The sequence below is a fragment of the Ambystoma mexicanum genome, chromosome 10, assembly GCF_040938575.1.
Source record: "Ambystoma mexicanum isolate Mex_15411 chromosome 10, UKY_AmexF1_1, whole genome shotgun sequence".
NCBI lineage: Eukaryota > Metazoa > Chordata > Amphibia > Caudata > Ambystomatidae > Ambystoma > Ambystoma mexicanum.
The window spans coordinates 709,634,704-709,655,482 of NC_090932.1; positions in this window are offsets into that span (position 1 = coordinate 709,634,704).

Consider the following 20,779-nt stretch of genomic DNA (forward strand, 5'->3'; position numbering starts at 1 on the left):
GTTTTAGAGCTGCCAGGCTCGCGCCAGCTGTGCCCCGTTTCCCTTTTCCAGTGTCCAGTATTTTGCCACTTTTCATGAATAAGATTTGAATTGCAATACGATCAACTGGGAGAGGGTCTTGGCTTTAAGCCAAACTACTTAGTGACACGGATCAAACAATGTTCATGGACATACAGTAGCATAAGTCAGAAATACGAGAAGGCTACAACTTAGCATGAGACATTATTTGATTTTTGATTTCAAACTGAATATTTATTGGGAACCTGGTATGTCGTCCCATGCGAACGTGTTTAATAGGCACAACAGCCAGCGTAGAAGCAGGGTACCCCTTTTGCTTAAAGTTGATCGTGATTTTAAAATACTATATGTCCCAATTTACAAAAGTCTTTTACAATGGCATAATCCCACTGAAAAACTATTTGTCAATCAGGCCCTACACAGTCACTATCAACCACTGGAACACATTTTGTAAACATCTTGCAATAAATTCTTCATGAAAAACAGTGGGTTGCTCTGTTTCTGCTGTCTACCCATCAAAGTAACCCCCCAAATGCATTATTTAAAATGTCTTATATGCTAACATTTTAGATCACTCCCCACTTTACATGTTCTGCTAAAACAAAGACATAGAATTAGAGGATATTTGACAGACCACTGTGCCACCAAGGCAACTGTGCCACCACGTTGATATTATGTACTTAGCTGCAACCAAAAAATCAACACGAGGCAGTGCTCACCTGAGTGTAACGTAGTCTCGGAGTGTTACTTTTTTTTATTGGCATCGTATAGCAAACCGTTTTTTTACACCAAGTTATGTAATTGTACATTACAAATTGCAATATCAATTAAAAACATAAAGCAGACAATCAATTTATACATCACATATATACAAAATAACATGTCCACCTGAATATGAAAACTAAAAATCATGATCCGCTGGGACGCTATTTCTATCTTCCAATTTATCTAAAAACATCCATAGACTATAAAGTGCAGGAAGATTACCCATCAAACATCTACCCCAAAATGGTAGTGTATTCATTGTATCACTACTATAAACACATGTATTTAAATTATATATATATGCTCATCCCCTATCTTCGGGCAAATGGTCAAGATATGCCTCAAAGACTATGGGCCTCATTACGAGTCAGCCGGGCTGGAAAGAATGGTGTTGGTAAATCCGCCACCACCGTTCTTTCCGGAACGGCTGATTAAGAGTCCTGCAGGCAGGAGGTGTCACTCCCGCCAGGTCTGACCTGGCGGGTTTAACACCCCGCCTGCAGGCGGACATGGAAACACTGGCACCAGCATGGTGCCGGTCTTTCCACTTCCCCATTCCCATGGAGTCCTGTGGGGTCCTATGGGACTCCATGGGAATGGGGATTAACAGAATTCCCCCTCTGGAATTACCGGGTCACCGGGGTTGTAATGCCCAGGTGATTCCAGCAACCACGGAGGCAGAATGGTAACACGAGTCCGGCGGTAACCTGCTGGAATTTCCGGCATGGTTACTGCCGGACTCGTAATGAGGCCCTATTTCTTTCCCATCTGCAGATAGTCGACAAGTTCTCTCACATTTCGGGATTTGACTTTGAGCCCCTACAATATGGTAACACGGAAGGAATAAGGAATAAGGAAGTTGATTGTGCAAGGGAAGCAACGGGAATCTTCTTAGGTGAGGACTAGGATATTTCATCAAATATTCTTGAGGGTTCCCCTGGGTACACCTGAAGACATTACTGATATCCCCAGGCATGCAATTCACCCTTTGCTGTGATATGAGTGTCTTTGTCTCAGCAAGCATTCCCAGGAAATTAATTGCTTTCTTGACCACTGCCAGTAGACGTACATAGACTCTAACTGCACATCTCTGTCCAATCTGCAGTGTGGCATGATACTCAAATCACACTGCCCATGGGCAAGGACATTTGCTGAACGCATGGCGATGCACGATGATGTAGTGTGCTTATGCTTATCTACACATGTAAGAACTTTGTGACCATGGCATGTGTACTGAAGGGGTTAGGGCATTAATCTCTAGAAAGGCAGCAGTCTGGGAGCTGAGTTAGAGTATTGACTTCAATCCTTTTTTCCATGGGTATAACATTATCTCCAATTAAATCAATTGTTGATGAACAGGTATTGATTTCTCCCCCAATTAAAATGAAATGTAACTAATTAACAGTAAAGGATGCTTTATTTATGGAAGCTATTAGTCTCACGGCAGGGATGCCCTGTCCATGTGTCTGGGCTGCTCAAGTGGTGTGTCCCAGTATACATCTTCCACTAATTCCCCAAATGCAATAAAAAATAAATAAAAAAAAGAAGTCCTTTATTATGATGTGTTCCCCTGGTCCTGCTGAATTGTTTGATGTATCTTGTAATTATTTATGGCTATATATCAATTATGCGGACATGAATGTTGTAAGAGGATTCAATTCAGCACTACAGCCAAGTCAACGCCTAGTCTAGAATACTGAATGAAAACCCTTATTGATATATCTTAATGTCCAGTTCATGCGTTCTGGATGACTACCCCTATATAACACCCCTCTCTTGGAATCCCCCTGACCCCACTGAGCCAAGAAGTAGTTCTGTTTTGCAAGTTAAAAGGTTTATTTGATAATTTAAACAAGAGATGTATATATCACACCTTATAATAAATTAATAATTGAATAGCACATTTAATCTGATATGATAAAGATTAACAACGGAGAATCTGGCACTAACACGCTTCTCTATAATCAATAAGGAGTTGACATGAAATGGATAAGGTAGCACACAGGTGAATAGGAACAAAAGAAGAAGGTGGTACAAAATGCTTTATAGAGTTCAAATGGATGCAAGGTTGAATGAATGAAATGCAGTATAGAAATACTCAATATGATTTCAACAAAACAATGTAATCACTTTTCTCTGGCAATCCCCTCCCCCCCCTTGATGCAAGGCAAGGAAATGGAAGGAAAACACACAGTTCTCAGAAATGCAATCAAATGTGATTCAGTTCACCCCAGCAAGCTTAGACTACAGAAGTTTGAAAACACAGGCCCAAATTGCTTTGATATGTGCTGGCAATGAATTAAAAAATATGCTAAAATGCTTTTAATTCCCTTTCAGAGGTTCAGGGTGAGTGGTATCTAGTTAATATTAGTCCCGGCTCACACTAGCAATGATGCAGGGATAGTTAGCAGGTTAAACGAATTTCTGGCAAATGGAAGGCAAGCAGCAGCCGATTTTTTACACGTGAAGAAATTTGCAAATCGCGGCAAAATTCGCGGATGCGCCGAGCGCTATTACAGAGGAACCGCAAGGACGATCGTTTTGGGGTCCTAGGAAAGCCTAGGATCTCAGCTTCCAAATGAAAGTTACTGCAAGTCTCTAGCACAAACGGTCGCGGAGATATGAGCGATTAAATAAAGGTCGTTTTTCAGATTTGAAATTTTAAAGTTCAAAAAGACAAGTGCAGCTTGCAACTAGAAAATGACAAGTGACAGCTTTACAAATGACAGGTGACAGTTAGGAGGCAGTTCTACTTAGATTAAATAGATTGAATTATATTATTTTAACTAAGAGATGTGTTCTGAGTTTTGCTGAGTACTCACAAGAGATTTTGAACCGGAAAGCGACTTGGTCACGGACTTCAGTCTGGTCCGGTCTCCTCGGGTTCCGCTCACAGCGCCTGGCCTCTGGAACTGCTCGCTCTCTGGTCTGGTCTCTTAGTTCTGGATAGATTGAAGCCTCTAGTTTGGCTTTCTGGAGGTTGATGAATTTGAAGTCTGGATCTCTGGATGTTGTATGGTCCGGCAGAGCGCGTTGCAGCAAATGGAATTGAAGGTCCCTATCTGTCCTGTCTGTCTGCTTTTATGTGTTTTGAGAGTGGGTGGGTATGTTGGTCATAACTAAACTTGCCCCTCTCACTTGTCATTGGTCAAATTTCCATTCCTCACTTGATTGGCGAAGCTAAGTTGTGTCAGAGTGATGTCATTTTATGGCTTGCAGATAGGACACTCCTCTGTCAGATTGCACACATTCTATATTTGATAACAAAAGACATATTTCACAGTTACACAGTTGCTTGAAATTACATATACATGGTGTGGCTGAATTTAGCCATGTCTCTGTCCAAATCTGTTGTTTCTAAGAGCTTGCATTCAGAAATGGCACATAATTGACTTTTTAACTGATTTTTCAATTTCTGACATTGACCCAACTTTACATACATGTGCGCAGGGAGTATGGACATTAACTGATGAAGTTTCAGATTTTTAACATGCATACATTTAGAGTAATATCCACTTTTCCGCTAACACCCCCCTGAACATACCACCGGTTCTAAAAACCTCTTAAACTGTGGGCAGAAAAATCACAAGAATTATGGTATCATTTATAAAATTTTCACATGTCCGCTCTATGAATGATCCATCTTTTTAAAGTTATGTTCTGGCTCCAAAGGGGTGTGGTTTCCTCTCAGCACAAGGTAGAAATACTGGTTTATCCAGTTCTGCCAAGCCAGCTTCTGTCTCCAGTTTCTCCCCCTCCCAGTTTCTGCCAATAGTAAGCCACTTTTACGACCCTTGCAATATAAGATTTGCTTGGGTCCTGAAAGGCTCATTGTTCAAGAGGAAGCCATTTATGATCCTCTCAATAAACCCTCTGCCTGGGTGAAGGGAGTTGCATTGTTCACTCTCCTGCAGAGCACAGGTAATTCAATTATCAGATAGATGGTATATTCTTAGTGTGGCCAGCAAAAAGGCAGATAGTCCTGGGAACACAGCTGTGACTCAAGTTTCACTCCTGATGGGGGTAGTTGCCAGGCAGAATTCAGTTCCTTAAGCCAAGTTTCAGATAAAATGTCACTTTTTGTTCCCCAGTTTAAGTCAAGACATTTTTTTACATATGCAGCTAGAATGCTGATTCTAAGTTCAAAACTATGACATTTAAACAATTGCAACCTATGTGACACTCAAAGTAGGTCACTCATTTCTTTTAAACATTTAGATTTGTAGTGTCTTTCAGTCCAAATTTACTTAAACTGCTGAAATCCACAGCTAAGCCAGTCTTGTTATAAACCTTCAAGTCACTTCAGAATATAACTTTACATTGTATCCACCTCTCAGTAAGTCTTTCTTTGGCTTGCCTTGGGTTCACTTATTCAGTTTTACACAAAATCTGGTGGTTTTAAAACGCCGGCTTTTGGATAGTGGTGAGTACTGGTACTGCACCCCTTTTTGGGATTTAAGAAAATGAATTCTCAACAGTTATGGGTTTGCTTTTGGCAATCAGCATTGCCATTCCCAATGGTTTCAGACTACTGTGTGGGTAGTCCAATGGTGGTTTTAGGCAGTGTCCTTCTGTGCCCATAACATCGGCAAAAATGAGTGGCAGCCTATTCTTCATGCATTTCCCTGTGCATTTTCTGGGAAGCTCTGGCCATCATGATGTTTTCCATGTCAGTACTGCCCAGTTTTGAGGTAGGGCTCGGATGCATGGGTAAATACATCCCACAAGCCCCCCTCTTGCGATGGCCATTCGGTTTCACTGATGGGACTCGCAAGACCTGGGATGTTTCTTCATCTTCTTCCAATAGATGGCACAGTTCAGCATCTTTTCTCCATCCGGTCGGATCGATCGGTCATCCTCGCTGGTCCTGATGGGAATATTGGGCGGTACCCCGGGCCCATTGGATCTTCGTTCCCGGTCCCTGGGTCATCCTCCTTGTCTCCGGATCATCCTCCTTGGCCCGTCTCCAGGTTTTCTTTCTCCTAGGACGACAAAGGAAGAGCGGCAATACCTATTCATAGACATTTTTCCACCACTGTTGAGATAGTGGGGCAGCATATGCATTTCATCAGAACGAAACATTACATTCTTATTTTGATAAAAACAGTATAACTAAGAGACAGTTTCATGCAAATCACAATATTTTAGAGACTAGATGTGGTATGTTTATGATTGGAACTGAATTAGTCTGAGACAGTACCCGCTAGGATTCCAGAGGATTCCTCCATTTGTTGCAGAGTGTGCCTGGGATGGCAACACTTTAGCTGGTTAATGTGGACCCACTTGTCTTCCCCCGCTGCCAAAGGACCTTTGGGGAGGTGGATTTTGTAGGCCACAGGGGAGATTTTGTCTATGATCTCAAAGGGTCCCTTCCATGTAGGCAAAAATTTGCGCTGCTTGGCCTGGTTCCTTTGGAAGTTGTATAGATAGACCCGGTCTCCCACCTGATATTCCTTCCTGGAAGTTTTCAGGTCATAATGGGTCTTCATGCTATCAGCTGATCTTTCTAGATTCCGCTGAGCATAAGCAAAAGCATGTTGGAGGTGTTTCCTTAAATTCTCTACATACTCATGAGTAGTGGAGGCATTTATCAGTGTCTGCTCTTGGGTCCTGTAGAGCAAATGCTGAGGAAGCACCATCTTGCGTCCAGTCATCAACTCAAATGGTGACATTTTGGTTGCAGATGAAGGGGTAGATCTGATGGCCATTAGGACCAGAGGTAATCGGATATCCCAACTTGGCCCAGAATCTGCCACAAACTTCTTTAATATGCTCACAATTGTCCGGTTATATCTCTCTACTGCCCCAGAAGAAGCTGGCCGGTAAGCAATATGCAACTTCCTTTTTACCCCCAGTATCTCCCACATCTTTGTCATCACTTCACTGGTGAAGTGGCTACCTCTGTCTGACTCAATCCTTTGAGGTAGACCAAAACGGGAAAAGATGTGGTTAATCATCAAGGCAGCTGCAGTTTCTGCCTTGCAATTTGGGGCTGGGAGACATTCCACCCACTTGGTAAACAAGCATGTCACAGTCAACATGTACTTATTCCCCCTAGCCAAGCGAATCACAGGGCCTACAAAGTCGATTTGTAAATCTGACCATGGCAGTGTCATTCCCCTCTTTTGTAGAGGTGCACGGTGCGTGAGGGATGATGGCTGAAATTGTGCACACACAAGACACCCCTTCAAGTACTGGTCGAGGTCCTGCCCCATGTGTGGCCAGTATGCAACCTCTCTTAAGATTTCCAGTGTTGTGTGAAACCCCCTATGACCGGCAGTGGCCGCATCATGGGCGTGACTTAACATCAGGCTTCGGAAGGAGGTAGGAACCACCCACTGATTGTGGCCAGCTTTGGATTTCCTTACCAACAAACCGTCTTGGATCCGGAACATTTTTGGACATTTCATCAACACTCTTAGGTCCTCTTTCCCAATGTAATCGGTATCCGTCAGGGGAAAGTTCTCAGGGTCCTCAAGGTGCTGGTAAAATTTACCAATAATTGGATCCCCCTTCTGAGCGGTAATCAAATCAGCATCAGGGGTCTCCTTACTCCATTGTACAATTGAAAGGTCGTTGTGAGCATTTGTCTGGGACCTAGTGATGGCAGTGACCTGGATTTCCCCCAACAGGGACTCAATCTCAATTAGATCCCCTTGGATGGCCCCGGTTTTGGCCAGCTGATCAGCTAAGTCATTTCCAGTTTTGTCTGGTCCCTCTACTTTGGAATGACCCTTGATCTTTTTCCAATAGATGGTCATCTCATTCGAGGTGACCAAATCATCAATGTTTTGGATCAACTTCCCATGTTTCAAGGGTTTGTTGTTAGCACATAACATGCCTCTGGTTTTCCAATTAACCAGGTGCTCCACGAACCCGTTCCGTACATAATCCGAATCTGTGATTATGACCAGTTCGTGGAGTTGATGCTGGACAGCAGTGAGGATGGCTTGATGCACAGCCATCAATTCTGCCACCTGACTACTTCTGGGACCAATTTTGTATCCAGCAGAGGGTTCTGGGGACTCATTCACCCATGCATTCCCTACGCCGGCCACCAGTTCTTTCTCCCCGTCGTTGTCAACATGGTAAGAGCATCCATCCACATAGACAGTGGGCATTCCCTCACACTTGTCCTCTTCAAAGACTTTGTGGGGGGAATTAAGGTATGCCTCCATGTTGTCCTTTATTTTTAGACTTTCGTCCTCGAGACAGTTTTCTCTGGCACAATCATGCAAGTCAGCCAGACCTTGCGCGAGTGGACTCTTCTTGTTTTGGCCATATCTGACCTCCACAGGAAAGCCTTGCATTGACAGAATCCAGGAAGTAATTCGGGAATTACTCACATTTCCGGCCCGGATTCTGTCACTTTGGAGATATTGCAGAGGCTGGTGTGGAGTCTCCACTATGATGTGTTCCCCCTGGATAAACGGGCGGTAATTCTTCAATGCCCACACCGTTGCCAGGAGTGCCTTCTCACAATCGTTGAATTTTTCCTCCACAGAGGATAAAGTTTTGCTCGCATAGGAGATTACTTTATTGACCTTGTCATGCTTTTGGTATAATACTGCCGTCAAGCACGTATTAGAGAACCCCGTCTCCAGGAAGAACTCCTTGTTTCTGACAGGGTAAGCTAGGCAAGGCGCTTGCGAGAGGCTTCTTTTGAGTTGTTTTACTGCCTCGGCTTGTTCTGGACCCCATTCCCACTTGACCACCCCCTTCAGGAGATGAATCAGGGGTCTGGTGATCTCTGCGTAGCCCTCAATGAACTTTCTGCTGTAATTAGTCAGTCCAAGGAGGCTCCTTAGTTCCCGCAGAGTTGTGGGGTCTTTCAGTTTCTGAAGTGCTTCCACTTTCTTTTCCTGGGGACAGAGACCCTGAGGAGTAATCTCATGCCCCAAGAAATTAACAAGGGTTCTACACCACTGTGCTTTCTGAAAGGAAAGTTTTGCTCCGGCAGCCCTCAACTGTGTCAGAACATAACGGATCTCCGCTATGTGTTCCTCAGCAGTTGAGCTTTTGATGAGGACATCATCTACATAAGCCAGGTTACCCCTTGCACCCAGGTCGGGCATGGCCTTATGTAGGAAAATGTTGAATTCATTGCCGGAGTTGAGGTATCTGAAGGGAGTCCGGGTCCATGTGTATTGCTGGCCCCCAAAGGTAAAAGCCAGTTTGTATTGGTCCTCCCTACTGACAGGCACGGTCCAGTATCCATTGGTCAGGTCTATTGCAGTGAATACCTGTGACCCCTGAATCTGGGCCAGCCCTTGGTCAATGTAGGGAAGAGGCCATCGGGAAGTATGGACCCGTTTGTTGAGCTCCCTGAGGTCGGCGCAGAGTCTCCACTGGCCGTTTGGCTTCAATATTCCCAGCACCGGATTATTGAAAGTGCTGTGGACTGGACGGATTATTCCCCGGGACTCAAGGTTCTTAATTATTTCAGTAAGGGACTCCATGGATGCGAGAGGCAAACGATATTGCTTCACAAACACTGGAGTCATGCCAGGGTCCGTGGGGATTGTTGTTGTGTGGATGTCAGTGCGACCACAGTCATATGAGTCTACCGCAAAGAGATCTTGGAAATCCAAGAAAACTTGTTTCAACTTTTGCTTTTGTTCCAGAGTCACACAGGCATCAGCTAGGTTGACTCTCTCTTCCACCATCTGCCTGAAGCCTGGAAAGACTTCTGGTCTGGCCATCTCCGCGGCCTCCTCCAGCTGGGTGCAGAAGTCCCTGGTCAGAGTGCTGATTTGGACTGGAGGCTTCAGGTGGGCAAGGCAGCCTTCATGAACCTGGAAAATCACCTCATCCCTCCTGAATTCACAAGTCACATCTTCCTTACCATAAGGGCAGGAAGTGTACACCAGGAAGTTCCCCCCATGCCGGGTAAAAATCCTGTCTGGTGTTGTATTGTCCTCACTGTCACTGTCAAAACAGTCCTTGGGGATTGGTCCTAACAGTTCATTTCTAAGATCAATGGAGAAATGTCGGTCATCAACCGCCATTCCAATAATGGTGCCTGCGGCTAGAGTAATACTCTTTAAGTCGCTGTTATCCACCTCTATTGGAATGGTGTCATGTTCTATGTTGACTAATGGTGTTGGGTTTACCCCCAACCCTTGCTGTTGGAGAGAAGCATTTAGATGTATGTAAGCATCAGGGTTTTTCAACTCTTGTCCCCTTTTAACTTTCACTTCCAGGGAGAATTGTCGGGTCCTTTCTGGGATGGTGACTTCCTCTTTAACCTGAATTTCAACTGCATAAGGTAGCAATTGAGCTGACCTAAATGCTTTTTCTGGATCATCAAAGCCCATGGGATTATCCGCTAATCGGGACCAAGCTTTGAAGTTTATTAGGTCCAAACTAATGGCAAAGCGATTGAGAATGTCACTGCCTAAGTAAAAGGCGGCAGGGACGTCTCGCACGACCCAACAATTGTGGACTATGCTCTTGTTGCCAATGGAGATTTTGAGCATACACCTGCTTGGCAGGAGATGTTTGGAATTAGGTGCTTCCAGGTCCATTTCCCATTTGTCTATCAGTTTGAAGGTGGGAATGGCTGGATCTTTTGGGAGTTGGCGAAACATGGCTTCGCTGATGAAGCTCTTACCGTTGTTCACACACACTCGAGCGAGAACAGAGTCCTTCCCATCATTTAACTGAACAGGGATGAACAACTGCTCTCCAATTTGCTGAATATCAGCCAGGCTCTGAGCTGATTTCACATCTTTCTGGACTATAGGAGTGGGAGTTTCAGATTGTGGATTGGTATAGAATTTCAGAGTGTTTCCTTCCAGCGTGGAATACCACCTTAAACTGGAAGGAAGGTTGATTTTCAGAAATAGAGAGGACCCCCCATCACTAGTCTGTTGTCCTACTGCTATTACTGTCACGTCTGGAATTTGGTTGTTCTGGAAGTGAAATTCTACTTGGTCAGATTTTTGTTCAACCATGTGGCAGGTGCCGTTTAAACTAACATGGTTGACACTCTTTTTTAATTTTATTGGTCGGCTAGTCTGGGTCCAGAGGACCTTGTTTACGTAATCTATTAGGGGTGACAACCTTCTCAGGAGGTCATTCCCTAGTAAACAAGGGGTGCCCTCTGTGGTCACAACTATGACCGGGTGTTTCAACTTATGTCGCCCAATTTTAATGTCCAAATCTGCCGTCCCCTCGACGGGAATTTCCTTCCCGTCAAAGTTCTGCAGTTGTCCAGGAAGAGAGGTGAGAGGAATTTGGTAATTCTCTCCCCTTCCTGCATTCAGTTCATCAAAGGCCCTTCTGGACAGAAGGGTAGCTTGAGATCCAGTGTCCACCAGTGCCGAGATTGTACCCTGCCCCTGTACTTGTACCGGGGCATAATATCTTCCCTCCTTCTCCTCAAGGGGGCACAGATAATGTACATTTTTGGACAACTGGTGGGCTAATTTTCTGGTTTTGGACATCGCGAGAGAAGAATTTTGGGCAGAATTCTGTGGAGAGCCTTGGGAATCTGAAAGAAAAAGTTGGCAACTGAAAATCAGAGCCATTGTGGGTTCCCCTGGTTCCGGTTCTGGGCCGCCCCCCCCTTTTTGGAGGCAGTCACCAGGATGGGTTTGAACCAGGGTGTTTTCTTGCTGTTGGTTCTGGGATGAGATGGTGGGCGGCGGTAGCTCAGTCTCCACATCTCCCCAGTCTGGATTTGCATCCCTAGGAACCCATTTTTCTTTGGGAGGAGTTCCCCCCTCTCTGAAGGAGAAGATCCTTTTCCCAGGATCCTCGGAGGATCCCTCTCCCTCAAATTGGAAGATCTGTACCTCCTCCTCAAACTGAGTCTGTTTGGGTCTTTTGTTTCTCCTACCCCCCCTCTGCTCCTTAGGAGGCAGACTTTCAGGGGCAAGAGATTTTGTTTCCGGTTCCTGGGTTTCCAGGGGCTGTTTACAAGTGAGGAAGGAAGCTTCCTCCAAGGCTTTACACCCCCCTTCCCTTTGTGCCTCCTCCCTGGGAACCGGTGAGTTATCGGGGTGCTGCCCCCGTCATTGTTCTGGAGCACCAGGTCCAGAGTTGGGTGCGTTCTGCGCCGGCACGCCCATCTGAGGGTTCTGCTGAGCCCTCAGTATGTGACCCAGATCCCGCGCCATGTTTTGAACCTGGCGCTCTAACTGGGAAACCCGCTCAGGCTGATACGGGGCCCTGTTTTCTCCCCTGGGCTGATCCCGGGAAGGGTAGCTGTCCCTCCTCTGGTAATACCCCGGGTTGGGAAGATTTGGGTACCCCTCCACCCTTGGCCTCCCCTCTCCCGGATTCAGTGGTCTGGGCTCAGGGAATTGGGGAAAGAAGGATGGATGGTTTTGGGGCTGAAAGTCGGGTGGATATCTGGGGAAAAAGTTCTGCCCAGGGTTTGGTAAATTTCTGCCCTCCTGTGGGAAGTTTGGAGGGAAGTTCCCTGGGTTAGGTGCTTGGCTGGATCCCCCCCCTTGGGCTGGAGGAGTCCACACATAACCCAGGATGGGTCGATTTCCCTTGTAACGGGGACTTACATAATCAGGAGAGCGAGGGACCCCATTTGTGGGGCTGCCTCCTTGGCTCCCTGTCTGTGACTGACCCGAGGACCTCCTGGGCCTAGCATTATTAGGTGCAGGTAGGTTTTTAGGCCCCCCCATCTCCAAATCCAAAACGGGGGTGACCTTTACCTCTGCCACCTTGGCAGCAGCAGGGGTGCTGTTGGCTTTGGGGTTTTTCTGGGCATTACTTTTGCTATCTATCGGTTTCTGCACCTCATAGATCCGGGTAGCCTGTTCAATGACCCAGTCTAAAGATCTTTTCTCGTGAAAATCCCTCACGAGCTGGGTCATGATATATTTGGGCAAGGCATGGAAAAACGTATTAATAAATTCCCTGCTATCCGCGCGCACCCTTCTTGTGGTCTGTGCAAAAGCCCGCTTTAACTCCTGCACAAATTCTTGTGGGGCCTGATCCTCCCCACATTGCAAATTGTAGGCTGCCTTGCGAGCCTCTTGAGGATTTCTGTGGACAGAAAAATGTTTCAAGATGGCCGCCTTATAGGTGGACCATCTTAAATGATTTTGGTCCTCCAGCCCCGCAAAGAAACTGGAGTATTCCGGGGAGAAGGTCCACTTTACATATTGAATACAGCTTTGGCTGTCCTTCAAATGGAAAGTCTCCATCATTTGTTCAAACAACTCTAAGTGCTCCCAAACAGAATACTTAGCGTTCTTAGGGTAAGGCGTGATGACGCTCCTGATCGCCTTAATCTGCTTTAAGGGGTCCTTAAGCAAGGCCCTTTTTGCCTTATTGGCCTTTTTGGTTCGGGTAACCCTTGTCCATTCGTCCTCGGACTCAGAGGCACTGCTCCCAGAGGTTCCCGTCTGTTCTTCCAGGTTTTCCCGGATTCTGCGAGCCTGGGAATGGCTGGCAGAATGTGGGGACCTGGTCTCCTGTGTCCTGCGCAGTTCAGAGGAGTCTTCAGATTCCTCCTTGCTGCCAGGATTTGATGGGTACCCCCTCCACTGACCTAACTGGGCAGAGGTTTTCAGGATGCCCTTAATGGGCCTACTCTCCTGGGGTTCCCCATTGAACTGTACTGTACTTGGGTGCCCATACCCGGATGCCCACCCCTCCATTCCTGAGTGGTACTGGCCTATGAGCCCCATACTCTTAGCTGGATAGTAATCTGCCATCCCTGTGGCCCTGTGCTCATGTGCGCCAGGGGACATGGGGGTGGTAGAGTCCAGGGACTGGGGGAGATGAAGGCCCCTGGTGGTAGGGCTCCTGCGGTTATGGTCAGGAATCTCTCTTTCCCAGTGGACCTCATCTCTATCCGCCCCTGCTCCCTGTTGCAATGCAAGAGCCTGCATTTGTGCTTTCAGTTCCTCTGTTAAGGCCTTACTCGACTCTATCAGTTTCTCCTGCATCGCTACCTGTTGCTGGAGCCTCTCATTGTGCTGGCAGAGAGCCTCATTTTCCCTCTGTGCTTCCTGATTGGTCCTGGAGCACTGGGCCAGTCTTTGCTGCAGGAGGGTTACCTCCTGATTCCCCTCCCTACTGTCCTGCTCCTTTCTTGCCAGAGCATCTTCCACCCTTCTGGTGTGCTCTAACAAGTTTGCATGCTCTTTTTGGAGATCACCCAGCCCCTGGAGGGCCAAGTGATTTTCTTCCGTTTTTCTTTTTAACTGGCAGACTTCCTGGCCTAAGGTGTCCCTTTCCTGAGTAAGAGCCTGCATCTGTGCCGCCAGGTCATCCCTCTGCCTTTGAAGGGCACGAGCTTTCCGGCGCTCTTCATCAAACTCTGCCTGGGTATCCAGGTCTTTCAGAATCAGTTTATTGCTTTCTGCCTTTTCCCTATCTAGGTGGCCTTGCAGGGTGACTACCTGCTCAGCACATGCCCTGTTAAAGTCCAGTTGTTGCTCCAGCTTTTTCTGGCTTTGCAGTAGGGAGTCCAAACCTTCTTGGTGTTCCTTCTGCAAGGCCAGAAATCTGGTATCCTGTTCTGACTTTTCCTTTTGCAGCACATCCATATCCTCCTTTATTTTAGTGATGTACTGTCTGGTCTCATTTTCTGACTCCTGGCTTCTGTGCAGCCTTTGCTCAGAAGAGTCCAGATCAGATTGGGCCTTCTCTAACGCCATCTGTTGCCTTTTTGCCAAATCATGGCCTTCAGCACATTTATTCTGTATGGCTCCCATATATAAATATAAATATGCCGCTATCCTAACAATCTTGTCGTGTTCATCTTTGGCCTTAGGAGCCATATATAGTTCACTCAGGGCCACATGTAATGGACCCTGATCTCTCCATTAGTCTGACCCTGTTTCAGTGGCCTGTCGCGTGATGGCCTGCAACCAGGCATCCTGGCCCTGCTCAGCCCATTCACCTCTCACAAATAGTTTATGTAAGAAGTGCTCTCTGGCTATTTTCATATCTATCAAGGTCGTCCTTCTAGAGATTGGTCTCTGTCCTGACTTACAGAAGTTAGTATTTTATTTTTGCAGAACAGAACTTTTCTTGGAGTGTCCCTTTTGAGGAATGCTTCACAGCGTAATGCAGCGTGGTGATCCGACTGGATGTATGTATCCCGTCAGTTAGCACACTGTATTAAGCTGCACAAGTGGTATTCTAACCCAGACGTCCGGCACGAGCCCCCAATTTGTAAGAGGATTCAATTCAGCACTACAGCCAAGTCAACGCCTAGTCTAGAATACTGAATGAAAACCCTTATTGATATATCTTAATGTCCAGTTCATGCGTTCTGGATGACTACCCCTATATAACACCCCTCTCTTGGAATCCCCCTGACCCCACTGAGCCAAGAAGTAGTTCTGTTTTGCAAGTTAAAAGGTTTATTTGATAATTTAAACAAGAGATGTATATATCACACCTTATAATAAATTAATAATTGAATAGCACATTTAATCTGATATGATAAAGATTAACAACGGAGAATCTGGCACTAACACGCTTCTCTATAATCAATAAGGAGTTGACATGAAATGGATAAGGTAGCACACAGGTGAATAGGAACAAAAGAAGAAGGTGGTACAAAATGCTTTATAGAGTTCAAATGGATGCAAGGTTGAATGAATGAAATGCAGTATAGAAATACTCAATATGATTTCAACAAAACAATGTAATCACTTTTCTCTGGCAAACCCCTCCCCCCCCTTGATGCAAGGCAAGGATATGGAAGGAAAACACACAGTTCTCAGAAATGCAATCAAATGTGATTCAGTTCACCCCAGCAAGCTTAGACTACAGAAGTTTGAAAACACAGGCCCAAATTGCTTTGATATGTGCTGGCAATGAATTAAAAAATATGCTAAAATGCTTTTAATTCCCTTTCAGAGGTTCAGGGTGAGTGGTATCTAGTTAATATTAGTCCCGGCTCACACTAGCAATGATGCAGGGATAGTTAGCAGGTTAAACGAATTTCTGGCAAATGGAAGGCAAGCAGCAGCCGATTTTTTACACGTGAAGAAATTTGCAAATCGCGGCAAAATTCGCGGATGCGCCGAGCGCTATTACAGAGGAACCGCAAGGACTATCACGATCGTTTTGGGGTCCTAGGAAGGCCTAGGATCTCAGCTTCCAAATGAAAGTTACTGCAAGTCTCTAGCACAAACGGTCGCGGAGATATGAGCGATTAAATAAAGGTCATTTTTCAGATTTGAAATTTTAAAGTTCAAAAAGACAAGTGCAGCTTGCAACTAGAAAATGACAAGTGACAGCTTTACAAATGACAGGTGACAGTTAGGAGGCAGTTCTACTTAGATTAAATAGATTGAATTATATTATTTTAACTAAGAGATGTGTTCTGAGTTTTGCTGAGTACTCACAAGAGATTTTGAACCGGAAAGCGACTTGGTCACGGACTTCAGTCTGGTCCGGTCTCCTCGGGTTCCGCTCACAGCGCCTGGCCTCTGGAACTGCTCGCTCTCTGGTCTGGTCTCTTAGTTCTGGATAGATTGAAGCCTCTAGTTTGGCTTTCTGGAGGTTGATGAATTTGAAGTCTGGATCTCTGGATGTTGTATGGTCCGGCAGAGCGCGTTGCAGCAAATGGAATTGAAGGTCCCTATCTGTCCTGTCTGTCTGCTTTTATGTGTTTTGAGAGTGGGTGGGTATGTTGGTCATAACTAAACTTGCCCCTCTCACTTGTCATTGGTCAAATTTCCATTCCTCACTTCATTGGCGAAGCTAAGTTGTGTCAGAGTGATGTCATTTTATGGCTTGCAGATAGGACACTCCTCTGTCAGATTGCACACAGTCTATATTTGATAACAAAAGACATATTTCACAGTTACACAGTTGCTTGAAATTACATATACATGGTGTGGCTGAATTTAGCCATGTCTCTGTCCAAATCTGTTGTTTCTAAGAGCTTGCATTCAGAAATGGCACATAATTGACTTTTTAACTGATTTTTCAATTTCTGACATTGACCCAACTTTACATACATGTGCGCAGGGAGTATGGACATTAACTGATGAAGTTTCAGATTTTTAACATGCATACATTTAGAGTAATATCCACTTTTCCGCTAACACCCCCCTGAACATACCACCGGTTCTAAAAACCTCTTAAACTGTGGGCAGAAAAATCACAAGAATTATGGTATCATTTATAAAATTTTCACATGTCCGCTCTATGAATGATCCATCTTTTTAAAGTTATGTTCTGGCTCCAAAGGGGTGTGGTTTCCTCTCAGCACAAGGTAGAAATACTGGTTTATCCAGTTCTGCCAAGCCAGCTTCTGTCTCCAGTTTCTCCCCCTCCCAGTTTCTGCCAATAGTAAGCCACTTTTACGACCCCTGCAATATAAGATTTGCTTGGGTCCTGAAAGGCTCATTGTTCAAGAGGAAGCCATTTATGATCCTCTCAATATACCCTCTGCCTGGGTGAAGGGAGTTGCATTGTTCACTCTCCTGCAGAGCACAGGTAATTCAATTATCAGATAGATGGTATATTCTTAGTGTGGCCAGCAAAAAGGCAGATAGTCCTGGGAACACAGCTGTGACTCAAGTTTCACTCCTGATGGGGGTAGTTGCCAGGCAGAATTCAGTTCCTTAAGCCAAGTTTCAGATAAAATGTCACTTTTTGTTCCCCAGTTTAAGTCAAGACATTTTTTTACATATGCAGCTAGAATGCTGATTCTAAGTTCAAAACTATGACATTTAAACAATTGCAACCTATGTGACACTCAAAGTAGGTCACTCATTTCTTTTAAACATTTAGATTTGTAGTGTCTTTCAGTCCAAATTTACTTAAACTGCTGAAATCCACAGCTAAGCCAGTCTTGTTATAAACCTTCAAGTCACTTCAGAATATAACTTAACATTGTATCCACCTCTCAGTAAGTCTTTCTTTGGCTTGCCTTGGGTTCACTTATTCAGTTTTACACAAAATCTGGTGGTTTTAAAACGCCGGCTTTTGGATAGTGGTGAGTACTGGTACTGCACCCCTTTTTGGGATTTAAGAAAATGAATTCTCAACAGTTATGGGTTTGCTTTTGGCAATCAGCATTGCCATTCCCAATGGTTTCAGACTACTGTGTGGGTAGTCCAATGGTGGTTTTAGGCAGTGTCCTTCTGTGCCCATAACATCAGCAAAAATGAGTGGCAGCCTATTCTTCATGCATTTCCCTGTGCATTTTCTGGGAAGCTCTGGCCATCATGATGTTTTCCATGTCAGTACTGCCCAGTTTTGAGGTAGGGCTCGGATGCATGGGTAAATACATCCCACAATGTGCAGGAAGCTGCTGTATTTGTGATTAGCCAACATGATGCCAGATGTATGGGTTGGGTCGAAGATGTCGGATTAAAAGAAATACAATTGATAGGATAATGATTTGAAAGCTTGCCTCCAATGAGGTAGCTCGTAATGGTCTTATCTCGAATGTCACCATCCCCAATCTCTGACAAAGATGACCAAAAAGTTGTGTTTATTTATTTTGCTAATTTTGTTTTTTTTGTCTACAGACATTTGGGCCCATGGACAAGTGGACAATTAAATTGATAGAGGTGCTATTTGTTTATCGAGGTTTTTGCTAAGTAAAGAATAAATAGTGTTGTACAAGAAGGTGTAAAATACAGGGATGTGCAAACGAGTGGGGGGGGCAGATGTGACCACAAACATTATATCATGGCCTACTCATAGCCATGGATGCAGTGCTCAACCTCCTATGCCACCCCTGCTTATATGTCATAAGAACAGACAAGGCCCATTGCAGTGTTTCATGGTCACTGTGCATGTTGTCATATAGCTCACTGTCCCCACTGTGATGTCCTTATAAAATGTTATTCTAACACTAACGTGGGTGCCCAGATGATTTTGGAGTGCTGAAAAGTGCTTGATACTGGTGACATTTGGCCTCTTGTATCTTGCACAAAACAAGAGGGGTCCTGGGAGTCTCTCTGCCAGACATTAGTCCCGGTTACAAGAGCCTTACCAAGATTCTTTAGCTCACTATCTTTCACAGAGGAGAAATATCCAAAACATATCAGTCTATGGGTCTCATTACAAGTATGGCGGTAAGGCAACAACGGTGCCGGTAGCTCTACTGGCACCGTTGCTACCGTACCGCCATACTACGAGTTCTGCTTGCGGTTACCTTTGCAGCCACCAGGACTGATCTGGTGGCCGTACCGGCACCCGCGAGCAGAACAGGACTGTAGCACCGGTGCCATTATTAATGGTACCGGTGCTACCACCTTCCCCATTCCCATTCAGCCCTATGGGGCCGAATGGGGATGAGGAGTCCCTTATTACCGGCACCCGCGAATGGGCAATTACCGGCATGACACGGTAATTGTCCATTCGTGGGTGCCGGAAAGAAATGGATACCGGTGGCAGCCGTGCCTGTACTACAGGCATGGCTACCACCAGCCTCGTAATGAGGCCTTTGTCTTGCCCTGAGGCAGTCCAGCACCAAAATGCTGGGCAATTCTCGTCTGAACAAAAGTACCAACAGCAACCCCAGACACGTGTTTGGGTCTGGTTGGACCTCATCAGTAGGGTGGAGCTGTTCCTTTCTAAGAATAGTGAGCAAGGGGTCCACGTCTGGATTCCCCTAGTAACTTAGGGTGAGACCCAAAGTTACTTAAATAATGCAAAAAAAAGGGGGGTCCTGGAAGTCCCTGTGCCGGACGGTTACAATAGCCTTATCCAGATTCTTTAGCTCACTATCTTTCACAGAGGAGAAATATCCCAAACATATCAGTCTGTGTCCTGCCCTGGGGCAGTCCCCACGCTGAAATGCTAGACAATTCTCCTCTGAACAAGAGTACCAAGAGCAATCCCAGACACGTGTGTCTTGGAGGGTGTGTATTTGCACCTTTTCAATAGTTGATTCCTTTCCATCCAGAATGCAATGGTCAATTTAACCTGATTATTAAGGCACCACTAGCTGTTTTTGCATAGCATCTGGAAAAACACATTTTGAAAAATGGAGACTTGTATACCAACTGATTCCAGCTCGACCAGCAAAACCATGAAATGCACATTAATGTGCCGAGAGGGCAGAGGAGAGATTGGCCGTATGAGTCCCGAAAGTAAGAGGATGCATGAGAAAGAGGCAAGTATATTCAGAACGTTTGCTGCATGGAAGCAGCCCACCTACTTCTTGCACATTCACCTCAAAGGCTATCACCTGGACTTAAAGCCACTTTACAGTGGTGTTACTGTGCTTCTGCTCTCATTCAAATTTCAGAAAGGTTCAGATGGGCATTATTGATTATAGAACGTGTCCCTTTTGTGTCATGTTCACTCACCTAAACACCTCAACTGAATATGATCATCTGACATAGGAAATGCTTACCTCTTGAGGCAAATGCGGAAATGAGGTAATCCTTTTCTTTAGCATGATGTACAGTAAGGTAAACATAGTGGTAATATGCAAATCCTATTTTACAGGTTTTCAGTGATGCTCTATTGGTCGAAGACAGCCTGGCTATCACTATCATATTGCTATCCTATATTGTATAAGGCTTTTTTTTTATTTACAGTGCAGTAGAGTGCAGCACATCCTTGTAAGGAATGCTAGTACATGTTTTGCCCCTTTCATAGATATGCCTTTCACTTCTGTTTATGTTGCAGAATTACTATGCTGCCAGGGGCATGCAATGCATGAAGTTGCGTAGATATCTGCTAAAAGCACACATTGGTCCTTCTGACTGCAGAAGCCAAGCACTCCTCTGCCCGTAGGCCGCACTAATTCTGCCATTGTGACCGGACAGTGTATATTGTAGACACAATACTTGGTATGTGGTGTTTATGGGTCATAGGGTGTGGAGATCTGGCTGCATAACACTGTACGTTTCTACATGTAGAAATGTGGACCCTGAGAACAATAGTTTGACACGAGTGTACGGACTGGATGAGTGTGCGGACTGGACGAGTGTGTGGACTGGACGAGTGTGCGGACTGGACGAGGGTGTGAACTAGACGATGATAATGACTGACGAATCTGTGAAGTGGACGAGTATGAGGAACGGACGAATAT